Raw genomic sequence first — 12,173 nt, 5'->3', positions numbered from 1 at the left:
ACTCAGAGACTTGTGAAAAGTAACGCACAACTGGCCACCAGAATAATCCATTCGCTCTACCTTCCCTGCCGCACCTCCCACTCCTCCTTTTTGTGGCAGTCCTTTCTCTCCGAAAATCTCAGGTTACTTTGACTGGGGAGTTCTCAGACCTCCAGTCCCTGCCCAGCCCTCAACCTCCAATCCGTAAGAGACGCTCAGCCCCAGCAATTGGATTGGGCAGCCTGTCTTGACACAGCACTGTGCTGAGTGCTTGAGGACGTGTTTCAACAGATGGTTGGGGTTAGTGTGTGTCATCACATTCGAGTGGGGATTAAGAGAAGGAAGGCTGCCCTGCTGGAGCTGTGTGGTCTTCTCCAAGTGAGAGTTGCAGGCAAATCCAAGTACTTGGCTTTGGGGAAGAAGAGAAGGAATTCATTTGCAGCGGTCACAAGAAAAGCAGTATTTCCAGGTAAAGTAGAAGACATCAAATCTCTCTCTCTCTCTCTCTCTCTCTCTCTCTCTCTCTCTCCCTCTCTCCCTCTCTCCCTCTCTCCCTCTCTCCCTCTCTCCCTCTCTCCCTCTCTCCCTCTCTCCCTCTCTCTCTTCCTCCCTCTCTCCCTCTCTCTCGCCGTAGTTTGGAATGTAATGCTAACCCAGCACACTTGTCAAAGCCGGTGCTCGCCCGTTCCATCAATGCCGCTATTGTACGGCTGACAGATAACAGAGCACATAGCTCCAGCTTGGCTGTCTTTGTAGCGCTAACGCTTCTCGAGCGTGGCATTTGAAGGTGTAGCGAAGAAACTGCCTTTGGGAGCCCGGGTGCCCCTGAGATCCCCGGTATAGACGCGGAACAGTAGGTGCATATTGCTCGCCGAGGATGGACGAGGCCAAGAAAGCATTTGTTTTAGTTTTCACCATTAAGAGTTCACTTTGAAGCTGTTGCGTTCTCCTCGATACGTAAAGGTTCTTTTTAAGGCTTGCTGGCTGGCTTGCTGGCAGAGTCGGAAACGCTTTGTTAACCGATTTGTGCAAGGTAGATCGGGTCGATTTGTGATAGAGCAAGAGTGGTCTTTAATCATTTTTGGAAACTGACTTAAGTCTGGGAACTCCTTGGGGAGAAAAGAACTGGCTACCCTCGGTGCAGCCTTTAGGTCGGCTCTGAAACAAAAATGCTTAGAGCTGGAAGGAAAGCAAACAGAGGAGGTAGAAGGAAATCGCTCTTTAACATAGCCCAGTTGCAGCTGCAGGGGGAGCAGATGGAGGTAATTCACTTGCAGATCTGTGTGTGAGTTTTACAAGTCAGGAAAAGCTGAAGTAGCGTATCTGGGATGGATCATTAAAGTCACTACATTTATAGGCGTTACACAGTGTTAATTACATGTAAATAGATGTTCAGCCTTGGGTATAAACAAATAAACAAAAAGGTTTTAATTACAAATTAGTCATTGGAAATTAATGGTCATCCCGGTGCCCAGCAACAGTAAGTGAGCTGTCATCTGATGTGTGGCTAACTGCTCTGCCAAAATCACCCACCAGGATTTAATTGAATGGAATATAACAAGGGACGTTCAGTACTACGTCTTATGGCATTCAAAAAAGTTTCAAACTGGTGCCTGATTATTTGAGGAATTCAAATGGTATTTTTACTTTTCAAAAAGGATGGGTGAGTCTGGGTTACTTCTTTCACTGTACTGAAAGACTGATTTGCTTTCTGGGAAATTATGTACCAGTGCTATGGGAGAACCTGTGCCTACAGGCAGAGAAACCCAACCTGGTCCTTACCCTTTGCAGGTGAGAGATTTGGGTACACAACACTGCATCTGGACTGTTCGAAAGTAGGAGCTATGTAGTAGGCAGAAAAACAGGTTGAATGCATGGGACCCTGATTTGATAGTTCAGCTGCGTTAAGGTCTCTAACATTCTGTTTCAAGTTGCATTTTTGTATTTTTGTAGCCAGAGTGCAGACTTGAAAAAAAAAATCATCTTTAAAAAAAAAAAAAGTTAAGACTAAAATGATATCCCAGTATGGGGCTGAGGTGTTTTTCAGAATGTCTTGGTAGCCAAGGTTTGAACATTGTCAGTGAAAACAACATTCTCTCACCAGTGATTCTGAGGGTTATCGGAGTCCCAGTATTACATAACCAAAGTGAAATGGGACTTAGTTCATAAGCTGAAGTCGCTTGGAATTCCATTCATTCAATGTTGGTTTTGCCGTGGAACTAAGGTTTCAAAAAGTGAAGAGAGAAAGGGAGACCGATGTCTCCCGTCGTATCAGGATTGGAGCCCCTTATAGCATGGAGCAGGTAAGGAGCTAACTGACCAGGCTATTCTGGTACATTTGTAGCATTATTTCAGGACAGCAGAAAGTCCTGCTGATAGGCTGGCTTTCATCCAAGGAGATGTCCCACAGTGGTGTTCTACCAAAGGCAAGGACAAGGGTCTGCTTATGAATGGAAGCCCACAGGAGCCCCAGGAGCCCCAGGAGCCTGTGTCCCTGGTGCTGTGGTGGAGACTGGTCACAAAGTCTCCAAAGAAGCACCCAAGCAGAGCATGGGGGTGCCAGCAAGACACTGAGAGTTAGGGCATGGTAAAGTCACACCTTGTAGACACAAACTTGTGTTTTTGTCCTCCTAACACAGTAACGTAAAATCACCCGGGCAGCTGAAAGCACTGACTTAAAAGACAGTGCCCACGGGGCACTCCCAGTTTCTTGTCAAAATCTGGATCTATCCGTTCCAGATGGCAAACACTGGGAGACGTATTTGTGGTAACTTCGACATAGCTCAGCTTGACGTTCAGGTTCTTCCTGACGGCACTATGCTACCAACACACCAGTGCTCTAACAGCTGTAAAAGTGTTTGAACACACAGGGGTCCCTCTCTGGGGGGGATGTGAAAAAATGACCTGAGACAGGTGGGGTTCTGTGTGTCCTGGAGCTGGGTCCTTCTATCTAGATTTGAATTAAGAGGATGTTTCCGAGAGGTGGCAGGAAAGCTGGATTCATGAAAGTTACAAAATTTGTATTTATGACAGAAGGGGTTACTGATATAACATTAATCAGGGTCTTGACAGCAAACATGGCAGGTTGAATAGAGGCCTTCATCAAGATACTAAAGGGGTTATCTGTAATCTGTTTCCTTTGGGGGAACTTGATGGGCCATCAGACAGATTGTTGTAGCCATTTCCATTGTCATAGTGCAGCCAAGTGGCAAGTGTGACACTTTTCCTTCCCTAACTCCTTTGCATAGGATAATGTTTGGGATTCGAAACCTCCCTGCACTCTCGGTCCACAAAGCAGTGTTTCTCAGACAGAGCTGTGTATCTATCATATTAGATCTCCCCAACCTTCTTCGCCATGCGAATCAGGCCACCTTATGGGTCCAGTCAGAACATCTGGCTCTTTTTTCTGCATGCAAAACTGTGAAAGCACAGAGAGAATTTAAGGGGATTTCAGTTTTATAAGCTGCTCTAAATATTCATATTTTTATCATTCTTGGCATTGGGACAAAGAGGCTTATGTGTAAAATTAAGTATGTGGCCATGTGATGAACTCACCTTTCTGCTAGGTCCATGCCAAAAAAAAAAAAAAATGAAAGAAGGTATTTTACAAGACAAAAAGAAATCCCTGAAAATATGTTTCCTGTTTAAAAATATTTTCAGTTCAGTCTCACTAGGCTGGGGAGGAAGGGGAAAAGCCTGTGGACTTCCCCTCAGTCTTTTCCCTCCACCCCAATATTTCCCTCTCCCTATAGCCAATCTGTCATCAAATCCTATGAGTCCTTCCTTGAAAAAGTCTTCCACATCTGGCCTGCAGCTACTGCTCCAGAGCAGTGCTTCTCCTCCACATGGGCTGTTGCAACAGTCTCCTGACTGGCCCTCTTTGTCTCCATGTCCCTCCTTTTGTGACTGTACTGGAGACTGAAGCGAAGGTCTCCTGCACATAAAGCCACATGTATGTATTTCACTGACCTGCACCCTCACAGGCTGCCCACTGGCATTTAGCCTTAGTTTTTCCAGCCATATTTCCCTCCTCTCTCCTACAAGATCAAAAGCTGTGTCTTGCCTTCAACTAAGTGGCCAGGTCAGGATCCCCACCTTTTAAGTCTCTCATGACTCATTTTTCTAGCTTGTTGAATGGGAAGTAAGCTCATAGCATGTATGCTGTTCATTTGGGGACCTCTATGTCCTAAGCAAGTGTTCTCCCCTGAGCTATATCCCAAGCCCACAGGGTTCTTTCTGTTTCTCCATTCATAAGCCTGTGTGTGAAAAGGATCACTTCACTCATCTTCATCTGTTACTCATCCTTCAGAGTTTTAGCTTGATCTCTAAATTTTCCTTCCCACAGGCTCCCCAGCCTCTCACACTGATGGCAGCCTTCTCTAGATGCTGCTCCTCGGCTAGCTACTTATTATTGTGCCTAGCATAATGGCTCTATTTTATACCCTGCTTTGTGATTTCCTTATTTTAACCTGTTGATGACACAGGTAAGGTGACAGAGACTAGTCTGTTTTACATCATCTCCACAGAGGACGCAAAGAAATGTGTGTTCACAAACTCACAGAGATACTCAAACACTGAAGGCATGTTTTAGCAATCCTTTTCAGAGCCTTTAATCAACTCTTTTTTTTTCTTTGTTTTGTTTTGTTTTATTTTGTTTTTCATATTAGGGGGTCTCTATGTAGCCCTGGATGTCCTGGAACTTGCTGTGTAGACCAGGCTGGCCTTGAACTCAGAGAAATTTGCTTGCCTCTGCCTCCCAAGTGCTGGGATTGAGGGTTGTGCCACTATCACCCTAATTTATCAGCTCTTTGTGCTTCCTCCTCATCCATCCATAACCAAAGAGGAACAATGACGGGGTTCAGTTGGTTTTATTTTACAAACCCTGAGGGGAAGCCCCACTTTTTGTCAAAGTGTGAAACTATTATCCCAAATCAAGAGTGAGTGGTAGATGAAAAATTCCCATCTACTTTAACATTCCTTGATGACTCTGATAGGACTTCACCTACGAGTTGCCCCTCCATCACTTCAAATGCCAGTGATGGCTGTAGATCTGGATAGCCCGATTGTGTTCTAATCCGGAGAAGACATTACTTATCCATGTGGCCTTGAACAGAGGAATGAGCAACGGTGAGTTGAGTGTCAGTAAGATGGGTATTGGGATACTCACCTTAGAGTGCTGTGAATGAAATATTCCATGTATGTATATCACTGCATGTCTAATGAAATTAGTAACCATGGGAAGTTGGCAGGTGCACTTGTGGATCTAGGTCGACAGTGTAGGGATGAGCTCATCTTTGTCATGCCAATCATTCCTTCTATCTAGTCATTTGGTCTACTCATTTAGCATTTCCCAACACGGGAAAGTAAAGAAGGGGGGCTGGAAAGAAGGAAGCAAGTCATTTTGGCAGTGAGGGATTTGAAGCAACTGTGTTGATGGTAAGGTTCACACTGAGAGCCAGCGTATGCTGTTTGAGCAGCAAGGTCCCAAGTTCAGCACTAAGGAAAATAAAGAGCAAGGCTAGCCACAGTGGACCATCCTCCAAGATCCTTCCTCTTACTTCTGGCACACAATCTAGAGAGAAAAAAACAGGGCTTAAGAGATAGCCGGCTACTCTTTTAGAGGCTCTGGGTTCAATTTCCAATATCTACATGGTGGCTCACACCATCTATAACTCCGGTTTCAGGGAATCCAATGCTCTATTCTGGCTTCCTCAGGCATCAGACGAGCAAATGATTCACAAACATGCTTGCAGACCACACACACATACACACACACACACACACACACACACACACACACACACACACACACACCAAACCAGAACAAACAAACACTTTAGGTCAGGCTTCCAGAAAGAATTAGTTAAGAAAGACAGCATGTAGGCAAAGCAAGAGATTGTCACCTCCAAAGTAAATTTAACACAAAGCCAAATGTGGTCAGCCTACTTCCCAAAGTTGTACCTACCAGGAAATGTGTACTCTTCAATTGGTACCTTTTTCCCCGGAAGTGCAATTGACCAAGAAATTCTCTCACATAAGCTTTGTCTTCTGCATAGTAAAATGCACTTGTCGACACTGGTCATTTAACTGGTTTTCAGGACAAAGGGCCTTCTTTTCACTCCTGTCACCTGGGCTGCCACTACAGTGGGCCTGGAAATGGGAAGAAACTAGAAACATCACCCTCACCCTACACTCACAGAATCCAAGAGGCTGTGCCTCTGTTCCTCACCTTCCCCTGCACACTTGTCTGTAGAACTTGGAAACAGAATTGACACTTACCGGCTGGACTCTATCTTCAGCTGTAGCAGACAAGCTATTCTACTTTGCCTAAAATATGTGGCTCCTGTGTTCCCGATTAATAATGTACTGGCATTTTACTAATTTATAAAAGGCAGTGCTCTGTTTTCAGTATGAAAACCTTGCCTGGTTTAGTTTGGTCTTGACGAGATCTTACTGTGTAGCCCAGGCTGTTCTCAAACCCACGATCTTTCCATCTCAGCCTCCCAAGTTCTGGGATTACATGTACGTACAGACTTACACTGTTACACCCGCCTTAATACCTTTCTTGTGCTCTATTTTTTTTTTTATACAATACAGGTACAAATGTAAGAAACAATTTCTATATTTCTAAATTGTGAATCTAAAGGACAAAGACACATATATCTGTTTAACTGCAGTGGCTGAGGTTTGTTCAGACATTTTGTGATTTGGGGTAAGATGCCTTTATCGTCAATCTGGAAATTCATGTTGTACAAATTCCAACATTAGGTTATGAGTTAGAATCAGTAAGAATCTAGGAAATGCCAAGAGCAAAGTGGCTCTGATTTAAATAAAGAAAGTTCTGGGGAAGCTCGGTGAATAAGAGCACTTGCCACACATGCCTGGAAAGCTGAGTTAAGCCTGAGTATGTGCTGTAAGATGGAGACTCAACATTTAAGCACATTATTTAGGATAATTTGAGAACTGTGGAGATGACCCAGTGGTTAAGGGCTTTTCCTGCTCTTCCAGAAAGCCTGGGTCCAGTTCCTAGCACCCCGAGGACAGCTCACAGGTGTCTATAATTCCAGTTCCCGGGAAGCTAATGCCCCCTTCTGGTCTCTATGGGCACCACATGTATGGCCTAAGACATACTCATACCCACATAATTAAAAAGAATATGCATCTTTTTACAAGTATATAGTTTGAAATTTCTGTTTCTAAAAAATTGGCTGTAGCTAGGCATGGCGGTTCATCCTGCAATGTCTACTGACAGGACAATGAATCACAAATAAATAAAAGAGACATCGGCCTGGGGAGTTCTCTCTGCTCTCACATGTTTTTGCTTTTGCTTTATTGCTCCTGTTTTCAGATTTAACCCACTTTCAGGTTGCCCTGGTCCCAATCTTCACCTGATTTACAAATTGCAATTGTGAGACACTGGTTCTCTGGTTGCAATTAGCCAAACTGGTGGTTTTTTATTACTCTTCCTCCATACAGTGTTTCCACTTCAGAGAGTACAGAAAGTTTCAAGAATTTGGGGAAACCCTTAATTCCCTTGATGAAAGCAGTTCCGGTACCATCCAGTCCAGGGGTCTACCCTGTTTTCTGGACAATGATAGCAGACCCCTCCAAAGCAAAGCAGAGTCCAAATGAGAGCTCATCGGAGCTCCACTCCTGTGGTAGAACGAATGTTCTGGCTCAAGCAACATAGTTTGCTATGCTGATTTCAAGCACTGCCCTAAGGAACGCGCTACAGCAGAATCACATGGGGCAAGGGGATGATTAGTAGTGTTGGGAGTGTGCACTTACTGATGATACTTTACAAGTGTGAGTCCACAGATCTTCCACACTCATATTACAAATACGGCTTAGCACCCATTCACCTGTCCAGAACATAACAAGCTCCCCAAATAGACTTCCTGCCCACACAGAGCCTTCTCCTTAGCCTTCACCTGCCAAGAAGCAATCATCTAGTAAGGAGAAAGAACGTCCTGGTGGACAGATGGGCTTGGCAGCACCCGGGGATTTGGGAAAGTTCAGCTTTTAGCTTTCATCTTACAGGAAGCACACCCCAGAAGGAGAGGCCCCCACAAATCCTGTTCTGCATTTCCCTCCTGAGAACTTGATGCTGATAAAAGCAAAGAAGGTGTTTTGAACATGACAGAGAGTAAAATCCTAGGATATGTAATATGTTCTATTTGGCACACTTCAGACTTCCCAAGAAATACCGATTCTTTTCTCTGGATCTCTGCATTTAATGAAAGGATTTGGGAGTGAGCGCAACATGGAACAGAGCAGAATCCACTTCCTAGCAGTGTTGTCCACGTTCTAAGAAAGAGCCATGCTGAAAATCCTAAATAGAACCAGAGCCCAAAAAGAATATGGGTAAGAAAGCATCACCTTGGCCGAGAACCTCCTGTGTGCACATCTGTATCCCGTGTATGGAGAGAAGCAAAGGATGTCATAGGGCACCCTGCTTTCTCTGAAGGGATATCTAGGTTAGCTGTGTGGGGAAGCATACACACAAACACACACACACACACACACACACACACACACACACTCCATAGTAGGGTAGAGAATTTTGTGATTAAAATGTCGGTTATTACTGCTAATTAAATAAAAGGGATGCCAACAAAGCCCCTGTTGAAAGAGTTAGAACCTGAGGTTGGCTGAAAATGGTTCAAGGTCCCTGTCAAGGTCCCTATGCAGATGGGTCAGCATGTGATTCAACCGCAGGACATCTGAGCTGCTGTGTTTGGGAACAATTTTCTTACCTTCTCTTTTACTCAGTTTCCTTGTCTTGACAACATGAAATGATCATCACACTTGGTGGTACACTATAGGTGCACAAGGGTCTGCAACCACCCCCACCCCTCCACCCCCACCTCCACCTCTCCACCCCCCCACCCCCGCTCCCTGAGGAATGGGAGAGAATTGCTTGGCCAACGTTTGATTTTTCAGTACTTGTGTGTGCACATTTGTTTGTATTGGAAGGAAATCTGCTTGTCAGAGAGAAGAGAAAAGAAAGGAAAGGCAGGGGCAGAGAAAGGAAGAGTGAAAAGAGAAGAGGAGGGCTGCTCTGTGCTTGTACATTGTGTGCCGGGTCCTGTTTAAGCCAAGCCAGATTCCAGACTGTCTGGATACCTCAGTGAGGGAAGTTGGTGGTGTCAGATAAGCCAAAACCTTAAACAGGAGAGAGGGGTCAGGTGAGATGGCCCAGCAGGCACTGGCATTTGCCTCATGTGCCTGGCAGTCTGAGTTCCGTCACTGGATCCCACAAGGTGGAAGGAGAGAACTACTCAGGAAGCTTGGAACGCTGTGACATATGTGTGCACATGTAAGCACAAAACACACACACTCATAATAAAATGGGTTTTAAAAGAAGGAGGAGGAAATGGCCTAGCAGTTAAGAGCACTTGCTGCTCTTCTGGGGTCTGGGGTTGGATACCCGACACTCATATGGTGGTTCATAATCATCTGTAACTCCAGATCTAGCAGATCCATGACTCTTCTGTCCTCTGCAGGTACCAGGCATAAACGTGGTACACAGACGTGCAGACATACATGCAAATAAAACTCCCATAACGTAAAATAATTAAAAATATAAAAGGAAAGAGAGAGAGCAATTGACAATCATGAAGCTTTCCAATCTAAATACCATCTTGAAGAGTTTCATTACTATTGATGACACAATGGCAGTGAGGAAGAATGTGTGAAGAGTCATTATTAAAGAACTAACAGTAGCATCTGGCTTGGTGGCCTGTTCTTAGAATCCCGGCACATACGCAGGAGCCGCATGTAAGAGGGTAGCAAGTTCATGGTCAGCTTGGGCATCTCAGCAAAATTTATCTCAAAATATAATAAAAATTAATAAAACAACAACCAAAGGACAAAGTTGACACTGAGTTACGAAGCCCCAGGGGTGGTGGCTCCACTTCAGAAAACAGCCATGCTGAAGTGGAGTGCCATTGTGTAGCACCTCCGATTTCCAGGGACAGAGCTTGTTCTGTAGTAGAAGTTTGTTTCTGGAATAACTTTATAATGCAGATATGGGTAAAATCTATGAACACAGGACCTGAGAGATGGCTTAGTAATTGTGTGTGTGTGCCTGTGAGTGCACACACACACACACACACACACACACACACACACACACACACCAAACTTGCATCTCTTGTGAAGGACCCAGATTCAGTTCCCAGCACCAACATGGCAGTTTACAACTGTCTGCAACTCCAGGTTCCAGGGCATCCAATACCCTCATCTGGCTTCCTTGGGCACTGGGTGCATGTGGTACATTTGCATTTGTGGAGACAAAGCATTCATATACACAAAAATAAATAATTATTTAAAATATGTGAATGTAAATGCTTAATAATAGAGTTCAAACAGATAAACTTCAATTCTAATGGTTGATTGACATGAGAAAGGAACACAACCTATGTTTACAGAACTAAGACATTTCTCCTTAGATTAAAAAGAATCTTCTCTCAGATTACAAAGAAGAGGGGCAAGGAGGAAAAAGAGGGGAGAGTGATGGCAGGGGCAGGAGGGAAGAAGAGGGGAGAGTGGCAGGGTGGGGGAAGAGGGAAAAAGAAGGGAGGGTGGTGAGTGATGGGAGGAAGAGAAGGTGATTATTGATTGGCCAAGTAAAATTTTGGTATTCTGAAGTTTGGGAAAATAATGAATTTTCAAGTCAGAACACCAAACTCCTTGTGCAAAACACTTATAATTCTCTTCTTTCAACTAAGATAATGCTAGTGGAAGAGGATATACAATTTAAAGAGAGTCCAGAGGCAAAAAGATGAAATATTGAAGTTGTCTCTGCTCGTAAACCTTCAGGTTTTCCCATGGAAGAGCTTGACTAATAGCCTCTCACAGAATGTGTAAAAGACAGTTTACAAATGATATACTGACTCACAGCCTCCTTTCTTCCAAACAAAACAAATAATTCTTTAAAAAGTGTTAATTGGTGCATTGTAATTGTACAAATTTGTGGAGTCGAGTGGGACATTTGACACGGGTAAAATCAAGGTGATTAGCATAGTTCCGAGTTTTAAGCTGGGTGCTGTGGGCTGTTCTGTATGTCAAATATGTTGCTCTGATTAGGTAAGATAAGTAAAGTACTGATTGGCCAGTTGCCAGGCAGGAAGGATAGGGTAGGCGGAACAAGGAGGAGGAGAATTCTGGGAAGGCAAGGCTGGGGGAGAGACACCACCAGCTGCCGCCATGACAAGAAAGATGTAAGGTACTGGTAAGCCACGAGCCACATGGCAAAGTATAGATTAATAAAAAAATGGGTTAATTTAAGATAGAAGAAGTAGATAACAAGAAGCCTGCCATGGCCATACAGTTTATAAGTAATATAAGCATCTGAGTGATTATTTTCTGCGTGGGTTGTGGGACCGCAGGGGCTTGGTGGCACCTGGAGAGAAGCTCTCCAACTACAGCTGAGCTAGAAGTTGCTGTATAGCCAAGACTGGCCTTGAATTCCTTAGTCTCCCATCTCTACCTCCTAAGAATTCTTGCTTCCTCTTTTCATTCATTTTGTTTAACCCTGTAATTGCCTCTTTAAAACAGAAGACCCATTTCTTGTCAGGCACCAACCTAATGAAGAAGAGGGACCCCAGGCTTAGCTATGGTTTTCTTTAAAGAGAACAATTATGTTATTCATTTCATAATCTTGCATTGTATCCTGGGGCACTGTGACCAAAGGAACGTAGAACTTGAACCAGCATGATTTGCAATTGAAATATATTTCTTTAAAAAATTACTTCATTTTTAATTATGTGTATATGTGTATGTGTGTATACTTGTACAAGCACACACATGTTTGTATGTACCCATGGAGGCCAGAAGAGGGCACCAGAGTCCCTGGAGAAAGAGTTAGAGGTGAGTGACTGTGAACCATTTAAAGGTGATTATGACCATATGCTGTGCTATGAATTGAACTCAGGTCATCTGCAAAAGCAGTATGTGCTCTTAACTGCTGAGCCATCTCTCCAGCCCTTGAAGTGCATTTTCCTGTTCATGAAAATGTGTGGAAATAGCAGCGTCTATGGAGACTTGACAGCATTTTGGTTCCTCAAAAGGGACTTGGGTTGCAGTCAAGTTTTTAATGAAGATTTTGGCCTGGGTTTTGTTACTCGACTGAGTGCACTGAACCAACTACTTTGGTTCTCCCGGGAGAGAAGCCAGCCAGAGTCTCAGCA

At 44.1% G+C, this 12,173-nt stretch overlaps 1 protein-coding gene across 1 annotated transcript in view; it reads left to right on the top strand.

The window, feature by feature from the left end:
* Positions 1–205: 205 nt before the first annotated feature.
* Positions 206–12,173, top strand: part of Sulf1 (sulfatase 1) — a 173,080-nt gene continuing 161,112 nt past the window's right edge. The window contains exon 1 of the mRNA XM_036177976.1: positions 206–448. The gene's annotated coding sequence lies outside the window, so the exon portion shown is untranslated. The remainder of the gene's footprint in view (positions 449–12,173) is intronic.

The sequence above is a fragment of the Onychomys torridus genome, chromosome 2 (genome assembly GCF_903995425.1).
Source record: "Onychomys torridus chromosome 2, mOncTor1.1, whole genome shotgun sequence".
Taxonomy (NCBI): Eukaryota; Metazoa; Chordata; class Mammalia; order Rodentia; family Cricetidae; genus Onychomys; species Onychomys torridus.
The sequence above is the reverse complement of the archived record's forward strand: the minus strand, read 5'-3'. Positions and strand labels throughout refer to the sequence as shown.